Source organism: Eumetopias jubatus, unplaced genomic scaffold, assembly GCF_037043125.1.
Source record: "Eumetopias jubatus isolate StellerSeaLion01/CBP00866 unplaced genomic scaffold, mEumJub1_p1.0 scaffold_4, whole genome shotgun sequence".
In the NCBI taxonomy this organism is placed as follows: domain Eukaryota; kingdom Metazoa; phylum Chordata; class Mammalia; order Carnivora; family Otariidae; genus Eumetopias; species Eumetopias jubatus.
Window position 1 is genome coordinate 145,643,303 of NW_028274810.1, and position 17,749 is coordinate 145,661,051.

Here is a 17,749-nt window from a genome sequence, read left to right on the forward strand (position 1 = left end):
TTTATGTTGTTTGTTCTTGTTGATTTTTAGGAGTTCTTTGTATATTTTGGACACTAGTCTTATATGTGTTTTGCAAATATTTTCTCCCGGCCTATGGTTTTTCTTTTTATTCTCTTCATTAACAGTGTCTTTCACAGAGGAGATGTTTGTAGTTTTAATATCCCCCATCAGTTTTTTTTTCATGGATCTTGCTTTTAGTGTTTTATCTATAAACCCACCGTTAAACTCCCCAGGTCACATAGATTTTCTCCTGTGTTTTCTTCCAGAAGTTTTCTGGGTTGTATTAAGGATCTGTGATCTATTTCGAGTTAATTTTTGTGAAAGCCATGAGGTCTGTGTCTTGGTCTGTTTTTTGGCATGCGGTTGTCCAGTTGTTCCCACACCCTTTGTTTAAGAAGATTATCCATTCTACATTGAGTTGCCTTTCGTGTCTTTTCACAGATCAGTTGACTGTATTTTTGTGGGTTTGTTTCAGGGCTCTTTATTCTGTTCCATTGATTTATCAGTGATATATGTGTCTATTTTTTGTCAAAATTATACTGTCTTGATTATAGTAGTTTTATACAAGTCTTAAAATTGGATAGTGTGAGTCTTCCAACTTTATTTTTCTTACTTAGTACTATGTTGGCTGTTTTAGGTCTTTGCCTTTCCATACAAACTTCAGAAATATTTTGTCAACATTTACAAATTAGCTTGCTGGACTTTTGCTTGCTGGACTTTTTATTGGGATTTAATTGAATCTATACACTAAGTTAAGAAGAAATTACCTCTTAACAGTATTGAGTCTTTTAATCCATGAACATGGACTGTGTCTCAACTTATTTAGAACTTTGATTTCTTTCATTGTTGCACACAGATTCTGTACATATTTTGTTAGGTCTAAGTGGTTTTAGATAGGTTTGTTTTTTGTTTTTTTTGTGTGGTTTTTTTGGTGCTATTAAAAATGTTTGTTTTTGTATTCCTAGAACAAATCCCACTTGATTACAACATATGATCCTTCTAATATATTGTTGAATTCAGTGTGCTAATATTTTGTTGAGGATTTTTGTATCTGTGTTTATCAGGGATATTGGCCTATATTTTTCTTTTTTTTGTGGTATCCTCGTTTGGTTTTGGTATCAAGGTAATGCTGGTCTTGTAAAGTGTGTTTGGAAGAGTTCCCCCCTCTTCTGTTTTTTGGAAGGGTTTGAGAAGGATTGGTATTAATTCTTCTTTGAATGTTTTGTAGAATTTACCAGTGAAGTCTTCTGCTCCTGGAATTTTGTTGGTTTTTGATTCCTGAATCAATCTCCTTGCCAGTAATTGATCTGTTCAGATTTTCTCTTTTTATTTTTCTGTTTCATCATGATACACTTTTAGTGTATGTTTCTAGGAATTTATCCATTTCTTCTAGGTTGTTCAGTTTGTTGGTGTATAATTGTTCATAGTAGTTTCTTATGACCCTTTGTATGTCTGTGTTACTAGTTGTAACACCTCCTCTTTCATTTCTGATTTGAGTCCTCTCACGTTTTCTTAGGGAGTCTAACAACAGGGGTTGTCAATTTTGTTTATCTTTTTAAAGAACCAGCTCTTAATTTCATTGATTTATCTATTGTCTTTTTAGTCTCTCTTTCATTTATCCCTGCTCTAATCTTTGTTATTTCCTCCTTCGAACTTTGGGCTTCATTTGTTCTTTTTCTGGTTCCTTGAAATATAAAGTTAGGTTGTTTATTTGAGCCTTCTCTTGTTTCTTGAGGTAGATCTATATTGCTATGAACTTCCCTCTCAGAATTGCTTTTGCTGCATCCCATAAATTTTTGCATGTTATTTTTCCATTTTGTTTCAAGTTATTTTTTTTTTTTAATTTCTCTCTTGATTTCTTTGTTGACCCACTGGTTATTCAGTAGCATTTGTTTAATCTCCACATACTTATAAATCTTCTAGTTTTCTTTTTATAACTAATTTCTAGTTTCATACATTTGTGATTCAATACCCACAAATCAGGTTGCAGCTTTTCACTCTGTGTCACAATAGACTCCTGCCACCTTGCACACCATGCGACTGCTTTTCTGGGACAGAATGGTGCCAGGTGTGCCGGGAGGCTCTTCTGGGGGAGCAGAACAGGTCTGCGCCTTGCTGGGCCCTTTAAGATTTGGACTTTTGAATCCTAGCCACCAGCCAGAGATAAAACAGAACTGTGGTGCAGGCATGCCAGGGGGCACAGACAGGTTGAGGGCAGTGATCTGATGAAAACCTTGGACACAGGAGAGGAGATTGTTCACTTTTCTGTGCGGGGCCTCCTGAACAGTGGTGGCCATGAGTACCCCTCCCCAGAGACCAGAAGGTGGGGCCTCCCCCCCAACCCCACCCAGCACAGTTGGACTTCAGAGAGAAACAGCACCAGTGGAGTGGTGGAGTTGCTTACACCACTCCCCCCGCCCCACCGCCGGCACCTGGCAGGGGTATCTTTGCAAGAGCAGGTCTGACTATGAGCCAGTCCAGGGGGCCTCTCCCTCAGAAGACCAACATAGGAGCCCTGCCCCATCCTTCCCCCTTACCCCCATGTACCAGGTCTGCTGATCATAGAGTGCTCCAAAGGGTCAGCTTCAGTTCTGGTGGAAATAGGACCAGGCTTTCTTTTATTCTTTTTTCTTTTTTCTTTTTTCTTTATTGCTTACAAGAGACTCATTTTAGATCCAAAGACACCTCCAGATTGAAAGTGAGGGGGTGGAGAACCATCTATCATGCTAATGGACATCAAAAGAAAGCCATAGTACTTATATCAGACAAACTAGATTTTAAACCAAAGACTATAATAAGAGATGAAGAAGGGCACTATATCGTAATAAAGGGGTCTATCCAACAAGAATAAATATTTATTCCCCCAACTTGGGAGCAACCAAATATGTAAATCAATTAATAACAAACTTAAAGAAACTCATTAATAATAATACAATAATAGTAGGGGACTTTAACACCCCACTCACAGCAATGGCCAGATGATAAGCAAAAGATCAACAAGAAAACAATGGCTTTGAATGACACACTGGACCACATGGACTTAACACACCTATTCAGAGCATTTCATCCTAAAGCAACAGAATACATGTTCTTTTCGACTGCACATGGAACATTCTCCAGAATAGATCACATACTGGGTCACAAATCAGACCCCAACCGGTACAAAAAGATTGAGATCATACCGTGCATATTTTCAGACCACAACGCTATGAAACTTGAAGTCAAGAACAAGAAAAAATTTGGAAAGACCACAAATACATGGAGGTTAAAGAATGTCCTAGTAAAGAATGAATGGCTTCACCAGGAAATTAAAGAAGAAATAAAAAAGTACATGGAAGCAAATGAAAATGAAAACATGACAGTCCAAAACCTTTGGGACGCAGCAAAGGCGGTCCTAAGAGGGAAGTATATAGCAATACAGGCCTTCCTCAAGAAGCCAATATACAACCTAACCTTACACCTAAAGGAGCTGGGAAAAGAACAGCGAGTAAAGCCTACAACCAGAGAAGAAGGGAAATAATTAAGATTAGAGCAGAAATAAATGATACAGAAACTGAAAAAAAAAAAACCAGTAGAAGAGATCAATGAAACTAGGAGCTGGTTCTTTGAAAGAATTAACAAAATTGATAAACCCCTAGGCAGACTTATCAAAAAGAAAAGAGAAAGGACCCAAATAAATAAAATCACAATGAAAGAGGAAAGATCACAACCAACACAGCAGAAATACAAGCAGTTATAAGAGAATATTATGAGCAGTTATATGCCAACAAATTGGGCAATCTGGAAGAAATGGACAAATTCCTAGAAATAGAAACTACCAAAACTGAAACAGGAAGAAATAGAAAATTTGAGCAGACCCATAACCAGCAAAGAAATTGAATCAGTAATCAAGAATCTCCCAGCAAATAGGGGAATGCAAATCAAAACCACGATATCACTTCACACCTGTTAGGATGGCTATTATCAAGACAAGAAATAACAAAGATGTGGAGGAAAGGGAACACTGTGCACTGTTACTGGGAATTTAAATTGGTGCAGCCACTATAGAAAACAGCATGGATGTTTCTCAAAGAACTACCATATGATCCAGCAATTGTACTTCTGGGTATTTATCCAAAGAAAACAAAAACAGTAATTCAGAAAGATATGTGCATTCTCCCATATTCATTGCTGTATTTATTTATAATAGTCAAGATATGGAAGTAACCTAAGTGTCCATCAGTGGATGAATGGATAAATAAATTGTGTTATTATATATACAATGGATTATTATTCATCCATAAAAGAGTGAAATCTTGCCATTTGTGACAACATGGATGGAACTTCTGCTAAGCAAAATGTCAGAGAAAGACAAATACCATATGATCTCTCTTATATGTGGAATCTAATAAATAAAAACAGAAAAACCAAGTTCATAGATACAGAGGCCAGATTAGTTGCTGCAAGAGGCAGGGGGTGGGAGTGGAGGGAGTGAGGGAAATGGATGAACTTTTTTCTTTTTTTCTTTTTTTTTAGTTTAAATAAATTGAATAAAAAGTTTTAAAAAGCAAGAGAGAAACCAACTATCCTCAGCTCCACTGAGTACCCAAAGCCCACCGTTGTTGCATTTGAACAAAGTGAGATGCAAACTACCCTAACAAAAGGGTGACACTACAGATTCCGTCAGTGGGCCTAAATTCCAAGTTGTTTCATTTGGAAAACTAAAGAATTTGAGTTGGCATTTAAGATTAAAAGAAGAATTTTTAATTCCAAATTCCGATTTTTTATTGCTGGTATATATCGGAAGCAAATGATTTTGTATTTTGCCCTTACATCCTGTGACCGTATTATACTTGCTTATTAGTTCCAGTAGTTTTTTGTAGATTTTTTGAAATTTTCTGCATAATCATGTCATCTAGAAATAAAGGTAGTTGTATTTCTTTCTCTCCAATCTTTATAACTTTTATATATTTTTTTTTTGTCTTACTGCACTAACTAGACCTCAGTATTCTTTTAACTTTGATGTTTCTGCATCCTCACTAGGTTTCTCTTTCTCCTTGTTTCAGAGGATTTATCATTTTTTCATTAATAAAAATTCATCTAGAAGAAAACTAAGATATGATATTTGCCTACGAGAAGATTGCAGTCTGGTGATGAGACACCAAGTGAACTGGTGACTGAACACAAGGCGCTATGACAAATACTGTGGTAGAGATATGCATAAAGAACAGAAATTGTTTTATTGCCCCTTGATTTTCTTTCTACCTCCCTTTAAAGGTGTCTTCTCTACTTGCCTTTTCTTTTCTATCAGTCACATTATCTCTTTCTTCTGGGGCCTTTTTCTTCAGCTTAAACATGTAGTTATATTTTGACCATTCAAAAAAGGGGGGGAATCGACAATTCACGAACAAACTTTATGATAGAATAGTCAGAGCCTTTGTTTCTTCACTTGACCACATTTTCCCTCCACCCCTTCTACTGTGGTGAAATACTCTGCCAGCAGTACTCTCTCCAAGGCAGCTTTCTGGGTAAGACGGGGTTGCTTTAGCACTTGTTTAATTTGAGGTGTCCCTGGCTCATCCAAGTCATTTTGGGTAGCAGGCAGTTGGATATGCAAGTTTGAACCCTAAAGGAGAGCACAGGCAATTAGGAATCAGCAGGCTTTTTGCAGTTGGTAGTGAAACCAGAAGCAAAAATAGGATTGCTCAAAAAGTGTTTAAAGAAAATTTTAAGTTGGTGCTTCTTCCTAGACTACTTACTTCACCCTCATTTGCCTGATGAACTCCTTATCCTTCAGGAGTTGTCTTGGACATTGATTCCTCTGGAAAGGGGGAACCTTTCTTGATGCTCCTCTAAGCTTCAGTTGAGCAAGTGCTCCTATATGGTTCCTATATGGTATCCTCTGTTTACATCTATGAGAATATTACCTGACTTTGTCTACTTTCTACCTCTCTCCACTAAACTGTACATTTCTCAAGGACAAAGACTATATTTTAGCACACTGCCTGCACACAGTATTTATTATATATATATTTAATTTTTGAATCAACAGCTATATATGTAATGTATACTTATCATTATAATAAAGCCTTTATAATGGCTTCTACCTGACTTTTACTCCTTATTATGTAGCATAGTGCCACATGATTATCATCAGCACAGAATGTATTTGCATTTAAAATGAATAAGGTACATAGTGGTACTGAAGTATTTTCCTTCAGCAATTCTTAAACCAAATGTGATAAATATTTGGTTGGGGGTGTAGGGGAGGATTGCGTGGTTTTTTTTGTTTTTGTTTTTTGGCTTCCCTGACACTCCTCTGCTCCAGAGTTTCATTTGTATCAGTAATGTAAATTACACATTAAAATTCATATTCTTATTTTAGTGTGCTTCTAGTAGTCTTCTTCTGAATTATATGCTTTGGAGGGTGATTCCTCAAAATCATTTCATAATAGTACCATTTCTGAGTTTATACAGTGATATGTTAAGTGTGTATTAAAGTTTCTGTTTTTTATTAAACAGTATCATAATAGAACAGAAAAAGTAAAGAAAGGATGAGGAAAAGAAAAATTTCTTTTCAGACAGATTAGCCTTTTTATTCTACAGACATAAGATACACAATCATAGATCTTTTAATATAAAACAATTTAGAATGCAGTATGATAAAGCAATATGAATGTTTGATATTTCCTCTTGTATGTTTCTGTCAATTTTGTGGAATCAACAACTGTTCACTGACCTCCTGTTATTATATGGAAGTCATTGGTGAGGTTCCCGAATGTAGGCAACCTGTCCTTTAAGAAACATAAATATTGCTTATTTAAAAATATAACTTACAACATGGCTGTGGTTATATTTTGAAATATATCAGCTTAAAATAAGTAGCTACCAGTCTCTTTCTGAAAAGTATTGATAATATGTTAGTAAATAGAATAACCTGTTTTATGAACCTATATTATCTGTGTAAATCTCCAATTGATGGAATTTGTTCCAGTGTTTTGTCTTTGGTGCCCTCTTGTGGATTTTTTATAAACTGCTTGTAACAACACTTTTTAAAGGTGTTATTTTTTTATTTTTAAATAGTTGATTTTAGAATCTTTATATTTTGTCAATCTTTTGACATGCTTTTGGCTGCAGGAGAAAAAAGAAAAACCATGGTTAAGGTTGCTTTTACTTTTTAATTTACTCTATTGTATATCAGTATTGTGCACAGGGGATGTAAGATAATCTTTTGTTTGGAAACTTTTAATATAATGCCAAGAACTTGTGCAGTCTTGCTTCATGGAGCCTCTGAAGTCCTGCCCACACGCCTTCTCACCATTTAGGCTTGTACTGATGAACAAGTCTTTTATGACTTTTGGAGATCGTGAATGCTTTGATGTAACTTTAAAACATGCCTGTGAACATGCAAAAAGTTAGAATCCATGAAGGCAGAAGTTCCTGTTTGTTAAAGACAGGTATGTCAAAGACAGCAGCTGTATGAGCTCTTATGCGGCTCTTGCAGTGAAATAGAAGGACCACCTACTTATAGCAGTGGGAAGAAAGTTCATTCTTTGTACAGATTTTCAGATACTGTAAATCTTAGTAGCTTTTAATTGGCAAATACCAATTTATTACTTTTTTCAGCCTGTCAGACATTGAAGCAGGGCTTAAGGACACCTGTTTGAAGGAGAGGATTTTTGATGTTTTCTCAGTAGTTCTTAGCTCAGTTGAGTTGAATGTGGTCCTAATGAGACCAGAGTTAACCAGCTGTTCTGCTGTGGGCCATTTCACTGGTAACACAGAAACAATAGATGCTGCAGGGTTTATTGATAAGGAGAGGGTGGCGGGGGGGGGGGGGGAACGCTCCCCTCTACTGTATTGGGAAGTGGAATTTGAAGGTAATGCTGTGTGGGCCCCATCAGACTTTCACCTTGCTGGAGCAGAGAGGTATTTTTAGTTCAGTCGAATCATCGGGCTCTTCCTTGCTGTGAGACATACAAGCAAGTGCACAATGGTACCCTTTGACTTTTGCTTTTACTAATTCAAGTAATAACTCAAATTTATTTGTTGACACAGGTTAGCATGTTAGCGTAACCAACAACCCCGAATTTAGTTGCACCCAGGGAGAGAAGTGAAAGATTCTTGCCATACTTTCCCCCGATTTTATGTCCGTTCCCTTGAAGTTGCACCATATATGCCTGGTTGATTTCTTATTTGACTCTTTCACCACAAATTGATCTTAAGATTTCAGTGCTTTTATCATGTGATGAAGTAGCAAATTAAGTTGTGTTTTAGTTACAAATAGCTGGCATTATCTATTTTCTCTTCTGTCTTCATCTATTCAAGTTAGAACCTTCCACACTTTTTTCTTTAGAGTCAGTTTCATCTCTTTAGATTCAGAGTATTGGAATTATTTTGATATTTGACTGTCCAGAAAGTTTCCATAATATATTGATTCTTCTTTCATGGTTTCTTTCGGATTTGACTTGTGGTTTCTGTTTCTGTAGACCTTTTCAGTACAGGCTGTGATTACCTCAACTTTCTGATTCTCTTTCTCCAGTCTTCTCCTCCAATTCATCCTTTAGTTTCCAAGGTTTCTGTTACTTCTCTGCCAAGCAGCTCATGCAGGTTCTTAGTGTATAGAGCACTATATAAACTGTAGGTCATTTTTTAATGCAGTCAAACTGACTTAATGCTTTTCCCTTCTAGCCAGAATATTTCTACATTTGTGCTTGGTTGTTTTTTTTTTTCCAATCTAGAATGCCATTGTATACTCCTAATTTTTATCCTAGAAATTTTTGTTTTAGAAAGATACAAGTTTCTAAGGGGACTAACTTAATTTTAAGGAGGGAGTCTTAATTCTGTTGTTTGAGGTTCTTACCCATTCTCGGTAGCTTGTCTATTCATTGTTTATCTTTTGGATTGTGAGCTCAACTCTAGCTTGGTTTTATTTCTGAGAATGATGTGTGAGTTCTGGGTTGAAGATTGAGTTTGAGTCCCCACCTAGGGTGGATTTTTATTTGTTTCCATCAGGCACCCCAGGTACTTCCATGGTGGTACTGCATTGGGCTAATTTCTCAGCATGAGGGTCCCCAGACCTTGTGGGTAATGTTAGAAAGCCCTGAAACCATGTCTGCACCTTCTAGAAGGAAGCACCCCCCCTCCCTGACCTCCCGTTTTTCCCTAAAGCCCAAGTGATTTAGACAAGTTTGCCTGTCATCCTTCTTTGCCTGTCAGTACATTTTTTCTTGTTCACCCTTTCACTGAGGATGTAGACCTTCAAAAACCCCAACTTTATGTGGGGGTTTTAGTTCCACTTTGGAGAGAACCCAAAGACTTGTCGCTTATCCCCCTTTATCCACGAAAATAGATACCCATCACCACCCCACCCCCATCATCTTATGCCCCTAAGGCAGCCCTTAAGGCCAGATTTAGCTTATTCTTACTGTTTCCCAGCTCTCTTTGGGGCCTGTGTGGATTCCCTTTAATATCTTAAAAGCTCAGTTATGCATTTAGAGTATGTTTGTTATGTTGTTTGCTATTTCAGTGTCATCCCTGATTTGCACCTCTAAGAGGTTTGAAAGATATCCAGACCACTATAATATTGCAGCTTTTTGGATAATTGGTTCACTTACATATCTTATACATTCACTTTTTTCTTTAAAAAATAGTTTTGGAAAAAAAATAAAAATAAATTTTTTATGCTGTAGCAGAATGCATACTCAATTGTTTAGTTGAATCAAAACCATTAAGATCACTGCTATATGCTGTTTATGTGCTGTTGTGTAATTATACTAGCAATAAAGACGTACTTAATATTTCAAGAAGAGAAGTAATTAGAATATTTTCAATTAGAAGGACACCTATTTAAGAAATAGTCTATCTCATTGTTAAAAATAGCAAATGCTTTCTTTTTTTTAAATTTTCTCTAATTTGATTTAATGTTGGGAAAATCAGTATTAGAAACAAATGAAAAAAATAATGCCTTCAGTAACAAATAATGTAGGTTAGTTATAAAACTTATGTACAAATAGCAACAGCTTTTGTCTACATCAACAATAATGGCTTTCTAAAGTGTGTAAATAACTTTAAAATCAGTCAAAGAGTAGATGAGTATTTAGAAAATCCTTTAAGGTAGTAGATATTACATGTGTGAAGACACCTAATGCAAAGTCTGATTATTTCTCGGACTGTTATAGCATAAATCTGTCTTTGCAATGGAGTAGGATTTCCTAATAATGTTTTCAAATATTTGTATTCCATGTGGATTTTATGATTCATAACCTGGATTATCATCAGTACTGTGTTTTGCATTCCTGGCACATGATGACCACTGATTGAAATGCTATTGTATTCCTTACTGAAATTGGCTCCTTTCTACAGTGGAGAAGCATCTGTTCCACAGACCTTTTTCTATAAAGTATCAACATGTTTTTCTTCTGCTTTTCTTTTGTGAGGAATAACAGAGTGTGTATAAATGAAGTATAACTTTGGAAGAACATTTTAAATAACTTTTATTGTAAAAGTGCTAGAAGTACCAAATGAAATTTTAGTAGTGATCTAAGATATCAAGAATAATTTCAGAGTTAATGATTTTTTTAGAGTAAAAAGTGTTGCTGAAAAGTTTTTGCCACCATCAACAAGTTATTAGTGTTCGAGTCTTCAAATTTCATATAAACTAGTTCTCATTCTATTTGTGCTTTATTAATTACTCTTTGGGTGCCACCTTTCATTACTGAATTGAGTCCTCTGTTTTTTGCATTGCTATTTTTTTCTGCCAATTTGTAAATTAGATTAGCATCCTTTAGCAAAGTGACTATGTAAGTGAAAATAATATGCCATAAAAGCAATCCCTTCCAAACTTGGTTCAATGTTTTTATAACTTTATAGAATGCCTGAGCCAATTGTGTGAATCCAGAGGTGCAACCCTCATTATCCCCTTGTAGATTCAACTCTCATATGGCATATAGGAGGACTAAAAGTATTGTTTCACACCAACCAAATGGAATGTTTCTTGTTAAGTTTAATTGTCATAGCATTGAATCTTACAAGGATAAGAGACAAATGACTCACACATATAAAAATAGGTTTGTGTTTTGGGAATTAAACTGGTTGCCACCATGATAAAATAAGATACTAAACTAGCAGTCAATTTTTAATAGAAATTTTTTTTCTATTCAGTTCTGTTCTATTCAATTTTTTTATAGAAAATCAACTTTTTCCCTTCCTTCTCAGTGGAGTCTACTGGAAAGAGTAAATTCCAGTTTGTTTGTTTTTTTTAAGCTTTTGGACTAAGTACAAATCAGTTTATATATGTGTATGTCAGTTTCTTTCTCTTAACTTAGCAAAATGAAACATGCTCCTGCTAACCTGTAATATAAATTCAGCCAAACTTGAGAAATGCTGTAAATAATTTCAAAGCCTTATAAAATTGGAAGTTAGATCTTGGGCTTTAGAATCAGAATGACCTAGTTAGAATCCTTACTCCTCTACTTATTTGTGGTATGACCTCAGACAAATTATTAAACTCATTTGAACTTCAGATTCATCGTCTGCACAGTAGAGTTAATAATATCTCACAGGATTGGGGTGCCTGGGTGGCTCAGTTGTGGAGTGTCTGCCTTCGGCTCAGGTCAAAATCCCAGGATCCTGGGATTGAGCCCCACATCGGGCTCCCTGCTCAGCGGGAAGCCTGCTTCTCCCTCTCCCACTCCCCCTGCTTGTGTTCCCTCTCTCGCTGTGTCTTTCTCTGTCAAATAAATAAATAAAATCTTAAAAAAATATATCTCCCAGGATTAATAAGAGGATTAAATGGGAATATCCTACAAAAAGTCCTTATTAGCATAGTGCTTCTAACTCACTGGTAACTGCTTTTATGATTATTAGAAAAATGACCAACTAATAATTCTAGTTGATAGCATTATTTTCCCTCTCCACCTTTCTTCAATAGCCATTCTATATTTTAAAATAATACATTAGTTTAAATAAAATTCTGCTCTAGAACCTTACATAACATCGTCCTTTAGTTCTGTGCTTTGGCACTACCTCATAATAAGGGCTTTAACATTAGTTTAATAGCTTATGTACTAAGAACAGGCTTTGTACTGGATACCAGGAATATAACTGTTAAGATTTGGTTACTGCCCTTACAGATTTTGGAATCTAATGGGAGATTTGGACAAGTCAAGTGTATAGACAATTGCAGTATTATGTAGTAAGCATATGAATGGCATAAGCATGAGGTGCTATGACAGTACAGAATATGGCACCTGATTCAGTTTTGGTGTATCTGAGCCGAGAAGCTGAGTGTAGTTCTGTTAAAGAAAGAAGCTGTAATATAAAGCACTCACCCAAAGGGCAGCTTCCTCTCTGAGGCTTTCTTCATTTGTTATAGGCAGAGTTAGAGGCTCTATTCTTGGTACTCCCATTGTACTTTGCCAATACTTTTCTCATAGTACTTAACAAATTGCCTTGGAATTTATTGTTCACATGTCGGTTTCTGTTAGACACTAAGCTCCTTAAAAAACCAAAATGGAGCAAAACTGTTTCTTATTTATCTTTGTATCTCCAATGCCTGGTCTACTCCTTGACATATTATAAATTTACAATAAATGTTTATTGAATGAATTAATAAGTGAAAATATAAATGGATCCATTCATTAAATAAATTTTTAATAAGTACCTATTATGTGCCAGGTGTTCAAAGTGTTGGGGGTTGATAGTGAAAAAGAAGCCTCTGCCTTCATCAAACTATTCTAGTGGTAGAGAAGGCCAGGTACAGGCTATGATGAGTACAGAAGGATAAAAGATTGATGGAGACTTCGATTTTAACTTGGTCAGAAAAAGTCTCACTAAGGTGGTGACATCTAAGCAGAGACTTGAGTTAAGTAAAGGATAAAGCTGTCTTGTGGAAGAGCATTCCAGGTTGAGAGATCAGCCAATTTAAAGGCTAGAGGAGGACCATGCTTAGAATGCTCAAGAAACAGCCAAGGGGAGGCCAGCATTGCTGGGACTTGGTGAGTGAGAAGGAATGTGATAGGAGATAGGCCTGGCAGATATTACTGAGCCAGATCACATTTGGCTGAGAAAGATTTTGGATTTTATTCTAAGTGTGATAGGAAGCCAAATGCAGGGTTTTGAGCAGGAGAGTAACATGATGTGATTGATTTATCTTTTGAAAGAATCAATCTGCCTATTGTTTGGGGGACTAAAGTGGGCAAGAGTAGAAACTGTGAAAACTGTGCAGAGGCTGTTTTTTAAATAGTTTTTAATAGTTTTATATATATATGTGTGTATATATAGCTTATATTTTTAAATACTTTAAAAAATATTTTTAAAGGATTTTATTTATTTACTTGACAGAGAGATAGAGAGCGGCAGGGAGAGGGAGAAGCAGGCTTCCCGCTGAGCAGGGAGCCCGATGCGGGGCCCGATCCCAGGACCCTGGGATCATGACCTGAGCCGAAGGCAGCCGCTTAGCTGACTGAGCCACCCAGGCGCCCCTTTTTAATACTTTTAATAGCTGTTTTTAATAGTATAAATAAGATGGCGGGTTTCACTAGGATGGACCAAATAATTTGTTTTTTTTTTTAAAGATTTTATTTATTTATTCATGAGAGACAGAGAGAGAGGGAGAGAGAGAGAGAAGCAGAGGGAGAAGCAGGCTCCCAAGGAGCAGGGAGCCCGATGCGGGACTCGATCCCAGGACCCTGGGATCATGACCTGAGCCGAAGGCAGACGCTTAACCATCTGAGCCACCCAGGCGCCCAGGATGGACCAAATAATTTGTATAAGACCCTTTGGGAATAGGAGCTGGTGATATAAGCTGTTAAAATTGTAAGCTTGTATCTCTAGCTTAAGCATTCAAGTAGATCAAAATTTAAATATAAGTAAGGTACATGCATTTAGTGGAGTGACGGACTAAGAAATATAAGAACTAATGTCTTCCAGCTTTGCTTTTAAATAGGTATGTGTCCTTGGGGGAAGTCTCTTACTTTCTATGAGCCTCATTTTTTTCAGATATAAAATGAGGTGTTGAATTATTACAGGTTCATGATTTTATAGTTGTGTGAATAAGTAAATATATAATGAATGCTTACTGTATACGGACTACCAAATGCAACACCTGAGTAGAGTCAGAGGTACTGTAAGGCATTCTTGTCTATAAGATACTTACATTTATAAAAGATTTGACAAGAGTTATTCACAGTATGAGATCATAAATTTAAATGCAGGAGTGTATGATGCACATTAGAAAGTCTATAGAAGTTTGGAAAAGGGGTAATTAATAAAGACTGAAGTAGCCATGAAGGTAACAGATACTTGATCTGGGACTATACCATTTAGTTAAAATGGGGATAGAGAGGAAAGAGCATTCTGCGTAGAGAAGAAGACATAAAGAGGAAGTCTTAATGACATAGTGTGACATGGCTTTATAGCAGCTAAAGACTCAGTTAAGGTCAGCCTGACTAAATTGGAGGATATGTGAACAATGGGAAAATAGGATTAGCCAGATAAAATAAGATACATTAAAATCTAGGCAGAAATATTTAGCTTTTAATGCAGGCAAGAACTGTGGTCGTTAGAGATTTCAGTAGGATATTATGCTACTATAATATTCAAGAAAGCTTGGTATGGTATATGGACTTTGAAGAAGGTGTGAAACTACTTTGTTCCTAGTAATATGTAGGCATTTTGCATGTCTTTTCTCATTTAATCATAACTCTAATGAAAGAAACTAAAATCTAGAGAGTTTAAATAGCTTGCCTAAAGGTCTTATATCTATTAAGTGATTTGAGCCAGGATTTGAACTAATATCTGATTTTATTTATTGTTTTTAAAGGTTTTATTTATTTATTTGACAGAATGAGAGAATACAAGCAGGGGGCACAGTAGAGGGAGAGGGAGAAGCAGGCTCCCCGCCGAGCAGGGAGCTCGATCCCAGGACCCTGAGATCATGACCTGAGCCGAAGGCAGACGCTTAACGATCTGAGCCACCCAGGCGCCGCTGAACTAATATCTGATTTTAGAAGTCAGGGTGGGAGAGACTGTTTAGTCAGGGCGCTTTTCCTGTATTCACCCAAGTATGAGGTAATCAGGAATTTACTCGGTAGCAGTAGGAATAGAAAAGAAGAGATGGAGCTGAGAGAGAGATTTCTGAAAAAGAACTTGCTGACTGACTGAATATGGGGAATCAAGGAAAGACTAAACCTAAGAGGACCTGTTGACTTTTTACTCTCAGGTAGCTAATGAAGATTTCTGTGCTTTATAGTAGTTGTTTTTGGGGATGGCTGCAGACAGGAGAGACTAAAGAGATGGATGAAATGATAACCTGATTTGGGAATCTCAAGTTTTAAACATCATTAAGCATTTAAGTAGTAAATAAAGTCAGGAAAATTTCAGGATTTGGGAGTCTTCAACATGTTAGATAGTGAAAGCATAAGAATGAAGAAGTTTTCTGCAAGAGACTCATGAAAGAAGCACAAAAGACTTTAAGAGATACTGCTGAATTTATCATGCGATTTAGGAAGAGGAAAGGCTATCAAACAGCTGAGAACAACATGGATGTTCCTGTTCTCTGTATTTGTATTTGACCTCTGTCAGAATTAGGTTTTGCTTGTTTGTTTCTACTTAAAGTGGAATAGATATAAATGAATTTCACCGCATGATCAAGTTTTTCCAAATAACAGATTGTTTGGTCTCTCAAACAGAATTTGTTAGTTTATTTTTTGGCCCTATTTCAGTTTATCTTTGAAGAACATTCTAAAGAGCAATTTTTTGTTCATACTTCTATTACTGATTTGATCCTTCTGTGAATTTACATTTAAAAACTAATGGCTAGGATATGATAACAAAAGCAATAAAAGGCAACTTAAGATACACAGGCAACAAAAGAAAATAGATAAATTCAACTTCATCAAAATTAAAAACTTTTGTGCATCAAAGGAACCATCAAAAGAGTGAAAAGACAATCTACAAAATGGGGAGAAATATTTGCAGATCATCTATCTGCTCAGGGATTAATATCCAGAATATATAATGATCTCCTGCAACTCAACAACAAAAAACAACCTATATCCAAAATGGGCAAAGGACATGAATAAACATTTCCCCAAAGAAAATACACGAATGGTCAGTTAAGCACATGGATAGATGCTCAGCTTCACTACTCATTAGGGATGTGCACATCAAACCACAGTGAGATACCACATATCCACTAGGATGGCTGCCATCAAAAAAACAGAAAAGAACAAGTGTCAGTGAAGATGTGGAGAAAATGGAACTCTGTGCACTGTTGGCGGGAGCATAAAATGGGGTAGCAACTGTAGAAAACACCTTGGTGGTTTCTCAAGAAATTAAAAAAGAATTACCATATGGTACAGAATTACACTTCTAGGCATGGACTCTTAAGAATTGAGAACAGGGACCCAAATACTTGTACACCAGTGTTCATAGCAGCATTATTCATAATAGCCAAAAGGTGTAAACAAGCTAGTGTTCATCAACAAATGAATGGGTAAACAAATGTGTGTGTGTGTGTATGTAATGGAATATCATTCAGTCTTAAATGAAATTCTGACACATGCTACAACATGGATGAACCTTTAAGACATTATGCTAAGTGAAATAGGCCAGACACAAAGACCATATATTGGTTGCTTCTACTAATGTGAGGTATCTACAATAGACAAATTCATCATAACAGAAAGCAGAAAAGAGGTTACCAGAGATTGGGAGAAGGGAGGAATGGAGAGTTATTTTTTAATGGGCACAGAGTTTCTGTTTGGGATAATGAAAAAGTTCTGGAAATGGATGTTGGTGCTGACTGCATTAATACTGTGAATGTACTTAATGCCACAGAGCTATACATTTAAAAATTATTAAAATGGTAAATTTTATGTTATATATATTTATCATAATTTTAACAAAAAAGCCAATGGCATTTGTACAAAGTTATGTAAATGTTAAGGCTGTTGGAATAGTGCCAACATATTCTGTCTTTAATGTGCTCTCTTGTATTTGTCTTGTTACCATATTCTCTATTTTGCATTTGATAATTTACCTATCTTAATTCTTACTTTATTTTTTAATTTAAATTCTGTTAATTAACATATAATGTATTATTAGTTTCAGAGGTAGAGTTCAGTGATTCATCAGTCTTATATAACACCCAGTGCTCATTACATCATGTACCTTCCTTAATGTCCATCACCCAGTTACCCCCTCCCCTCCAGCAAGCCTCAGTTTGTTTCCTATGATTAAGAGTCTCTTATGGTTTGTCTCCCTCTCTGGTTTCATCTTGTTTTATTTTTCCCTCCCTTCCCCTATGATCGTCTGTTTTGTTTTCTTAAATTCCACATATGAGTGAGATCATATGGTAATTGTCTTTCTCTGATTAACTTATTTCGCTTAGCATAATACCCTCTAGTTCCATCCACATTGTTGAAAATGGCAAGATTTCATTTTTTTTGATGGATGAGTAGTATTCCATCATATATATGTATATGTGTGTGTGTGTGTATATATATATATATATATACACACCACTTCTTTTTTATCCATTCATCTGTCAGTGGACATGTAGGCTCTTTCCATAGTTTGGCTATTGTGAGCATTGCTGCTATAAACATTGGGGTGCACGTGCCCCTTCAGATCACTACATTTGTATCTTTGGGGTAAATCCTTAGCAGTGCACTTGCTGGGTGGTAAGGTAATTCTATTTTCAACTTTTTGAGGAGTTTCCCTTCTGTTTTCCAGAGTGGCTGCACCAGCTTGTGTTCCCACCAAC

General features: G+C 36.2%; 1 protein-coding gene across 1 annotated transcript in view; it reads left to right on the forward strand.

Annotated features, from left to right (window-relative positions):
• The window catches only part of STK3 (serine/threonine kinase 3), a 267,876-nt gene that overhangs the window by 171,141 nt on the left and 78,986 nt on the right, over positions 1 to 17,749 (forward strand). The window lies entirely within an intron of this gene.